At 37.1% G+C, this 9,807-nt stretch overlaps 1 protein-coding gene and 1 pseudogene across 1 annotated transcript in view; one reads left to right on the top strand and one right to left on the bottom strand.

Moving 5' to 3' along the window:
- Grid1 (glutamate ionotropic receptor delta type subunit 1) overlaps positions 1-9,807 on the top strand; it is a 719,620-nt gene that overhangs the window by 476,168 nt on the left and 233,645 nt on the right. The gene's annotated exons all lie outside the window — the stretch shown is intronic.
- On the bottom strand, positions 2,969-3,501 carry LOC105743539 (annotated as a pseudogene).

Raw genomic sequence — 9,807 nt, 5'->3', positions numbered from 1 at the left:
AGATTGGACTAGTAGTGATCCACCTTTTACATTCTCCTGAGAGTTAGGATTATAGGGGTGCACCACCACAGACAGTCTCAATTGCCCTCTCAGTGAGCCCCAAGGTTGGGGCTGGCACAGCAGGCTGGTGGATCAAACCCCTGGCTCTAATCCGCTGAGCTACTTGGCTGGCCCTTGTAGCTCATTCCTGGAGGCAAGTATTACCCTGATGCCAAAATCAGAGAAAGACCCAAACAAGAAAGAGAACTATAGGCAATTTTCCTAATCAATATAGATGCAGAAATCCTTAATAAAATACTAGCAAACAAATGCAAAAAAATCATGAAGAAGATAATACATAACACCCAAGTGGAATTTATCCTAGGAATGCAAGGATGGTTTTACACAAATGCACTAATACAATACACAAATCAATACAGGTCCAGTACTCATTTGTGATTAAAAAAAACAAAAACAAAACTCTTCAGAAAATTGGAATAGATGGGTTTTGCCTCAATCTGACAAAAGTCATCTATGGCAAATCAACAGCCAACATCATACTAGATGGACAAAAACTGAAAGCCGTTAAGTTTAAAATTAGGAATAAGACATGGATGTCCACTGTCACCACTCCTATTCAATAGAGTTCTGGAAAGATTAGCTGGTGAAATTAGACAAGGGAGAGAAATAAAAGGAATAAAGATTGGAATGTAAGAAGTGAAATTTTTATTTGTAGATGACATGATACTCTACATAGAAGATCCCTCCAAAATCCACAAAGAGACTTGTGGATTTAATAACCAAATTCAGTAGCATAGCAGGGTACAAAGTCAGCACTCAGAAGTCACCAACAGAGTAAAAACCCACATATTGGGAAAAAATTTAATGCATCTGTCTTTCAGACAAAGGGATATGGTTACTAATTTTTCTCTTTTTGGTTCTTTTCATTTCTTTTTATTATCTATATAATGCCACATTATTTTGTTTTATGATATATTCTAATATTTTCTAAGGTTGAAATCACCTACTTCCTTTTCTTTTCCAGAATATTATTTATTTATTTAGTTATTTATTTATTTATTTATTTATTTATTTATATTTTAGGGAAGGGTCTACAAGTTGTTTAAGGTTTCATTACTAGATCAGACTTGTAGTGATCCACCTGTTTCCAGCCTCCCAAGAGCTGGGATTACAGGTGTGCCACCATGTCCAGTCTCACTGCGTCCTGGGGACAGGACCAGCACGGCAGGCCTGGAGATTGAATCCCTGGCCCCTGTGCCTGCTTGCAGGTGCTTTAATCCACTGAGCTATTTGGCTGGCCCGAGAATATTATTTTTAAAATAAACTTTATTTTGAGATTAACATGACTTGACATGCATTTATACTAAGTAATGCAAAGAGATTCAGTGTACTCTACTCCGTTTCATTCAGAGGCAAAAATCTTATAATACTGTTGTACAGTAATACAACAAGGATTTTTTGGGGGGTAAAAAATGGGCCTGATTCAGATCTACATTTCTCCAGTTTTTCTTGCAATCGTGGGTGTATTTGTGCATTTTAAAATTCAGTTTTATTATGTGTTTATTGATACACTCATCAATGTTTATTGATACACAGTCAAGACTCTAGAGTTCTGTTGTAAAAACACCTCTCACATTGCTTTTTTATAATCATATCTTTTTGTCCCCTTGTCCTCTGCACTTCTAACCATTGACTGCTATCAATCTTCTATTTCTAAAATTTCTAAAATATTTTCATTTTCCAGAATATTACACTAATTGAATTGTACAAGATTATAATTTTATGATTGGCTTACTTTTACCTAGTGTAATCTCCTAGAGACTCATCCAACTTCTTGCGTTGATGCAACAATTTCTTACTTTTCCTGCTGAGTACATTTCAGAGAAAAGATACATCACTATTGTACTACTCGTTCACTGACCATGAAAGGGCATCTGCATTCTGTGCAGCTTTTGTTAATTGTGAATAAAGTTGCTGTAAACACTGGTGTACTGTTTTTCTGGTATAAATGGTAAGGAGAGCAATTGATGGATCATATGGTAATTACATGTAGAGTGATACAAAGAAAATAACTGACAAATCTTTTTCTTGAATAGCTGCCCTATTTACACTCCCATAATGCACAGCAATAGTTTTTTCTTGTACTCAGAATTCTTTGGTGTTATGACTATCTTTCTCATAGTTGCTCAGAGACATCTTACTGTGATTTTAATTTTCACTTCCCTGGTGGCCAGTGATATTGAACACTTTTCACGTGCTTATTTGTCCACTGGATATCCTCTTCAGTTAAATGTGCCAGGCTTTGCCTATTTTTCCAACTAGATTACTTATTTTATATTTTTGAATTTTGAGAATTTTTTTATATACTCTAGATACTGCCCTATTGGGTGTGCATTTTGAAAATATTTTATTGCACTTTCCAGTTATTTTTCATTCTCGTTTAAGAATCTCTTGCAAAGTTGAAGTTTTCAGTTTTTTTCTAATTCCCTGATTTTCTATTTATTTTTTTCTTCTCCCATACTGTGGTTGGAATCCAGGGATGCTGTATCATGGAGGCTATTTTATTTATGTTGAGGCAGTCTTGCTAGGTAGTCAGGCCAGCCTCAAATTCACAGGCTGCTTCCTCAGTCTCCCAAGTGCTGGGATGACAGGGTGTACCACTATGTCTGGCCCTCTCAGCACTCTTCTGATTTTTTTTTAGTTTGAGACAAGGTCTAACCAAGATACCAAGGCTGCCTCAAATTTTTTACCCTCTTTCCTCAGCCCTCAGAGTAGCTAGTGTTACAGGTATATACCAACACACCCAGCTAGCTGATTTTCTACTTCTGAAACCCACACTTTAAGTTAAAATTTTCTGTTCTGTAAATTTCCATTTGTCAAAAGATACCAGTGAAATTAAATTATTATATCATCTCAAGAGAAAAGAAAACAGCTCTTCATAGGAGTCTTTTCTGTCTTTCTTTGTGTCTTAAATGTTAATGATTATAAAAACTTCTGGTTTCTCTTCATTATAGACCTGCCTTCTTAACTATGCTATTGCTTTGACTTCTGGTCCCTGGGGATGCTTGGAAAGTGAAAATTCTTCTCCCACCCAATTGAGCATCATTTGAAATTTCTTTGATCAATGGTAAATGCTTTCACTTCCTGGGGTATGAAGAATTCATCAGCCCTGAATTTACAAAGCCAGTCATCCAAAAAGTGAAACAGAAGAGACAGAAGGTCACCTCCTTGGGCCTCGCCTTCCACTGTCTGGAGGGGCTCAGTCCCAGTGTTGGTCATGTAAGCAGACATGGCCATGGCACACTGCTCGAACGCTTCCTCCAGAGTCTGCCCCTGTGCATGCAGCTGGACATCTTCTGTGTGATCCAAATACTCGTATTTCCAAATAACTGGAGGATACTCGGCCTTGATTGCTTTTTGGTCCTCAGTTAAATTGTAATCTCTAACACCTTCTTCCTGTGCCGTAATTGTTGAACCCGAAGTTTTCAGTTTTGATGAAGATCATTTCATCAACTTTTCTTTTATGATTCATGTTTTTATAACAAGTCCAAGAATTCCTTGGCCATCCTTACCTTCCAGAGGTCTTTCTGTCGTTTTCTTTCTGAAAAGCTTTATTCCTAAATCCACTTTGAATTGTTTCTGAATTGGGAAATTGAGGTTGAGGTTTACATTTTGTTTCATGTTGTCTGTGGAAGTCTACTGATTTCATAAGTCCTTCTCTTGTGGGCACATTTGTGTGCTGTTTTTTCTGGGTTCCTCTAGTCTGCTCAGTTGATCAATGTGCCTACTCTCTGTGCAAGCATCATGCTGTCTTGATTAATGCAGCTTTTAATTCATTGTTGGATAATATTTTCCAGTGAATTTTTAAAAATGTATTTGATACAGGGTCTCACTGTGCAGCTCAGACTCTTAGTGATCCTCCCCAGAGCTGGGATTACAGGTGTGTGCCACCACACCCGATCTCAGTGGCCAGCGCAGCGTACCTGGGGGCAGGGCCAGCAGGGCCTGTGGTGCTGGGGATAGAATTCCCAATGCATTACTGAGGAATTTTCCATCCTAAGTTCATAAATTATCAGGCTGAAGTTTTCCTTTATGTGCTTTATTTGTCTTATTTTGGCATCAGAGTAGGAGGGACTTTGTAAAATACGTTGGAAAGAGTTCCTTTGTCTCCTGTCCTATGCATGCTATTGTGTATGATAAAATTGTCCAATGAAAGCATAAAGGCCTAGAGTTCTCTCTTTTCAGGAGGTTGTATAGTAAAACCCAACTTCTTTGATGGTTATTGCATTATTCTGATAATTACTTTCATCATGGATGAATTTTGGTTAATTGTGAGTTTCCAGGAATTGAACAAGTTATTTGTGGATATTAAGGAACTTATCCATTACTTCTTACTTGTCACATTTATGAACATAAAGTGGCTTTTGTTTTTCTTATCATTTAAGTGACTATAGCATCTGTAATGATAACTTCTGTGTTTTTCCTGACACAGCTCATACAGCTCTTTATTATTATTTGTGTTAGTCTGTCAATTTTAATAATGTTTTTGAAAAATTAGCTTTTTATTTTATTCATTTTCTCTATTGCTTCCCCATTTTCAATTTTAACAGTTTATGCTCTCATTTTGTTATTTTTAAATTTCTATTTGCCTTGGGTTTATTTGTACTTTCTCTGATTTCTTGAGGTAGAATGTAGATTATTTGAGACATTTACTCTCTTCTAATGTCAGCTTTTAGTGCTATACATTTTCCCTCACCAGAGTCCTACTTGAGTTTATGCCACATGTTGTATTTCATTTTGTTTATTTCTATGTATTAAAAATTTCCTTTGAGCGTTTCTGTTTGACTCAGGAATTATGCAAGTGTATTTGAATTTCCACATTTAGAGATTTTTCTCTTGTCTCCATACTACTGAATTCTAGTATGATTCCTTTATGATAAAAGAATATATTCTGTAAAAAATCAATTATTTAAAATCTGCTGAACTTTTCTTGTAGCTTAGAATATAGTCTGTCTGGAGAATATTAAAGGAACACTTTAAAAATGCTCTATTGTGCTGGTATTGGGTGGAGCTTAGATGAATTAGACATTATTGGTTGATTGTGGTTCTTAGTTTATCCTTGTTGATCTTCTGTTTAGCTGATGTTAGGATGAGTTTATTGAAATTTCCAACTATCCATTTTTTAAATTTATTATTTATTTATTTTTGGTGGAACTGGGGATTGAACTCAGGCCCTTGCACTCACCAGGCAAGCACTTATTCTGCTGAGCTATTTCCCCTACTCCACCTATTCATATGAATTTGTCTTTCTCTCTTACCAGCTTTATTTTAGCCTCATGAATTCTGAGGCTACATAGTTTGGTGTGTATATATGTAGGATCATTATGTCTTCTTGGGGGATTGCTTCTTTTGACACTGTATGTTTGACGTTCTCTCTGGTAATTTTATTTATCTGATGTTACTGTATCCCATTGGCTCTGTTACTTTTCTCTTTCTGGGACAAAATACCTGATACCCACAATTAAGGAAGGAAAGGTTTGTTTAGCTCACGGTTTGTGGAAGTTTATGCCTGTACTTGGATGTCTCCAAGATAGCAGAAAGGTAGCGAATCATGGCAGCAGAAAACAGGAAAGAGCTAAAAGGGAGGAGCAGTGGTAGCAGCAGCAGCAGAACCAGAGCCAGAGGCAGAGGCCTCTCTCTCTCTCTTCCTTATATTGCTTTCAGGCTGTCTGCCCCAGGCTGGGTGCAGCAATGATACCTGTAATCCCAGCATTGGATCATGAATTAATTGCAAAGTCTAGAAGCCCACCCCAGTGACTACATGAAACTTTGGGGGGGAACATCTATATACAAATCATAACAACCATCATGCTTTTTAAAATTAATGTTTGCATATGTTTGTATTCTCTGACTTTCAGAGACCTGTGTCATTGCCTCTGAAGTGTTTTTCTTGCAAGCAGCATAGAATTGAATAATTTTGATCCAGTATGCTAGTTTCAGACTATATTCTAAACATTTTTAATTGTTTTATTGACATTATTAAAATTTAAGACAATTAATTCTTTTAATATTTATTTATTTATTTGGTACAGAGTCTTGCTATGCAGCTCAGACTTGTGATGATCCTCCTATCTCAGCCTCCCCAACACTGGGATTACAAGCGTGTGCCACCACACCTGGGCGTGGGACAGGCACATGGGGCACTGAGATCAAACCTAGGTCCTTGCATATGGACTGCTGAGCTAACTCCCCAGCCTTTAAGATCATTATTATTTTAACATTGAAGAGCTAAACCATAGTGGTATTGTGTGTGTCCATTTATTTCTTAGCTTGCTTTAGGTTACTTACACATTTTTTTTACTTGCATATTTTGAGGGTATCATCTTGACTTATTCATAGTACATTAGTAATGTTTAAATTGCTTGTATTGGTTTCTCTTTGTATTCCTGTATATGTGTGGACTCATGATGGCATACTGTGGAACTCTCACTTCTACTTAGTTGCCTTTGCATTCCTGCTTTTAGATATCATTGCCTAGGGTATTAGTGTTATTTTTTCTATCATTTATATGATTTATCAAACATGATTTAATAAACTCACAAAGAGAAGGTTAAGGTATATTTGTTATTTTATGCTTTCTGTTGCTGTTTCTTCCTAATGCTCCATGAGTCTTTCTGTTATCATTTCCTTTTTGTTTAGTAAATTTCCTTTAGCTAATCCTGCAGGATGAGTCTGCTGGTCACAAATTATTTTTAGTTTTCTCTCATCTGAGAATGACTTTATTTCCCCTTTATTCTAAAAAGAGAATTTGCCCAGACATAGAATTTATGATTGACTGCCTTTTCTCCCAGCACTTTATGTCATTTTTCTACTGATCTCCATATTGTCACAAATCTGTTGGTATTTAAATTTGTTTTTCTCTGGGTAGTGTTTCTCTTGGGTGCCTTTGAGATAAACTCTAGCCTTTTCTATCTGTAGATTTAATGAACAGTAGATCAAAAACATTTGGAAAAAATGTTTTGGACCAAGCAGGGACATAGTTTTTTTCTTGCCTTTATTTCCTAAGAAATATAATACAATAACTATTTATGTAACATTTATACCATATTAGATATTACAAATAATTTAACAGTGATTTAAAGTATGAAGAAAGGCGGAGTATAGGTTATATGCAAATATTAAACCACTTTGTATAAGGGTCTTATACATCTATGCATTAAAAAAACATCTTTATGTGATACTGGAACTAACCTTGAGATACTATGGAATTAAATTTCATTTCTCTATCTATATCCATATCTTGTGGGATCTATACATTGTATGTCTTTAGGATATTTGATAAATTGCCAACCATTCTTTCTTCGGACAGTATTTAATCCCTAGTTGCTCTCCTCCTTCTGGTATTCCAGTGAAATGATCATTGGCTATTAGATCTTTTGTTACTATGCTACAGGTCCCTGGAGCAGCATTCAATTCCTTTGTAGTTTGTCTTCTATTACTCACATTGGGTAAACTTTATTGATCTGCTCTCCATCTTATGAATTTTATCCTCTGTCACATAAAATCTATGACTGATTCTACCTAGAGAATTTGCATTTTTTTCTGTAGCTGTATGTTACTTTTTCTGCTCAGTTGCGGCGTAAGGCATGTTGGGCCTACAGTGGTAAAGAGGATTTCTGGGCACTGTGGTCATGCTGATCAGACCCTCCTGGTTAGTGCTGCTCAGCCCTACATTGTACCTTGCTCTTTGCTGAAATTTTCTGTATCTCTCATCTATTTGAAAAGAAGTTCATGTTGAAATGTTTTCATGATAACTTATTTAAAATCCTTGTTAAACAATGAAAACATGTGATTCATCTTGGATTTAGCGTCAGTTATTTTTTCTCACTCTCATTGTTATGTCTTGGTTCTTGATATATGGATAATTTTCATTTACATCCTGAACATGGTGGGAATTATCTTAAGAGTCTGATCTTTTTCAATTTTTTATTTTAGTAGGAAGGTATCCTGATTATTTTTAACACAGAGATCTGGCCTACTTTGTCTGCTGAATTTTCGATGATGCCTGAATTTTAAGAGTGAGTGCTATTTTGGTCTGTCTGATGCTATCACTGCTCTTTTTCTGTGTTTTCTGAAATGGGTAAGGGGTTTCCCCAGTCTGGGAAACTGGAACCTCCTGTTGCAAAAAAGGAGTCTTGGCCAGTGAGGCTGAGTAGCATTTCCCAGTTACGTGTTCGTGGCCAGACCACCGTGCCTGCAGGAAAGCAGAAGCACTTCCCTGGCTGACGCCTGGTGATGGCAGGAACCCCCTTGTCCTTCCATCTGATGATTCTCAGTGCAAGAGGCGAGACCTAGTCATGTGGGGATGGGTAGGTTTCTGGGGCTGGGCACTTATAGTGGAATCTCCTTGGGGTCTGTCCTGTTATGCCAGGGTCTCTCAGAGTGCAGTGTGCTGTGGTGGTGAGGTCACCCAATCCATGCAGCTCTGCTGCCTGGTGCCAGTTAGTCAGCACCAGGATGTCCCAGGCTGTTGGGGGAAGGAGAGTGCATCCAGGACAGGGGCATCTGTTTCTAGGGATTAGGGAGAAGGTTCTGAATGATGGCCTTTGTTGGTGGGCTTGGCTTGCCTACGTGGGGAGAAGGAGCCTCCTTGGGCCAGTTTCTGTTGTTATATTGGAGTGCAGACAATTTGAGGCTGAGCTGTTTCCTTTCTATTGATTGGGCCCATATGATGACCCTTCAGTAGGATTTCTTTAGTGCTGAGTCATGTTTCCAGTTTGTTTCTTCTGTCCATCACTCAGGGTTCGCTTTCGATGGTCCCTGCATTGTTTCCAGGTTTTACGTTTGCACTTAGCAGAAGGAGCCACAAAAAAGGAACCTGCACCATCTTGTTCAGAAACGCTCATGAATATTTGTGATGGATTTTTGAAAGTTGTTTTTCATTGCACAAGTTATGCTTGTTCATGGTTTCTTTTTTATCATAATTTCTTATTCCTATTGTGTCTTATCACTTTTAACTTGCAAATAATTTATCTTCCTGGAGAGCTTGTTGTTTTCCTACTTGGAAATGTGTTTGACAGGTTTGGAAGATTGGAGCTTTCAAAAGGAGAAAGTGCTTCTGTTTTTAATTTTCTGTTTCTGGAAAAGTTTGTGAGAAGCGGGCACAACTTCTTCCTCATGCATGGAAGAATTCACTAGTAAAGCAAAGTCATGCATAATGTATGCATTTATTTATACACACAGACCTGAGTTAGCCTTAGTTGTGCTGTACCCACCCAAATATGTCAGCGTGTGTATTTAAATTTTATAGAGCCTTAGTTTCATTTACTTGTGACTTTTCAGGGAATCTGTTCACTTTATATAAATTGTCAAATATGGCCCCAAATACACTTTTCTTTCAATTATTGACTTCCGGGACTTGTATTTTGTCTCTTTATTCTTCTCAAAACCAAATTTTGGGTTTATTAGTTTATTCTTTAAGAAGTTTTATATCAGACCCAAAAGCTACAACTCTTGTTGCATAGGTCCTCCTTTACCTTGGTCTTAACCATCCAGCAGAAAAGTATAAAAATGAAGTATAAGAAGTAAAGCCATGCTGTTGTGTTGAGCTGTAGGGGACTCAGGTCAACAATTTCTGATATTGCCAGTCATGTGGAAGACCCAATACTATTATGGACGACTGGACTCTTTTAGAATATTTTGCTAAGTTAACACACCTATAATATTCAAATAACGGAACTTAACAAAAAAAGGGTATACAGATGAATGCCCATTTTGTATCTGTGTATTCAAAGTGGTTAGGATAGA

Source organism: Octodon degus, unplaced genomic scaffold, assembly GCF_000260255.1.
Source record: "Octodon degus isolate 3935 unplaced genomic scaffold, OctDeg1.0 scaffold00132, whole genome shotgun sequence".
NCBI classification, from domain to species: Eukaryota; Metazoa; Chordata; class Mammalia; order Rodentia; family Octodontidae; genus Octodon; species Octodon degus.
The sequence above is the reverse complement of the archived record's forward strand: the minus strand, read 5'-3'. Positions and strand labels throughout refer to the sequence as shown.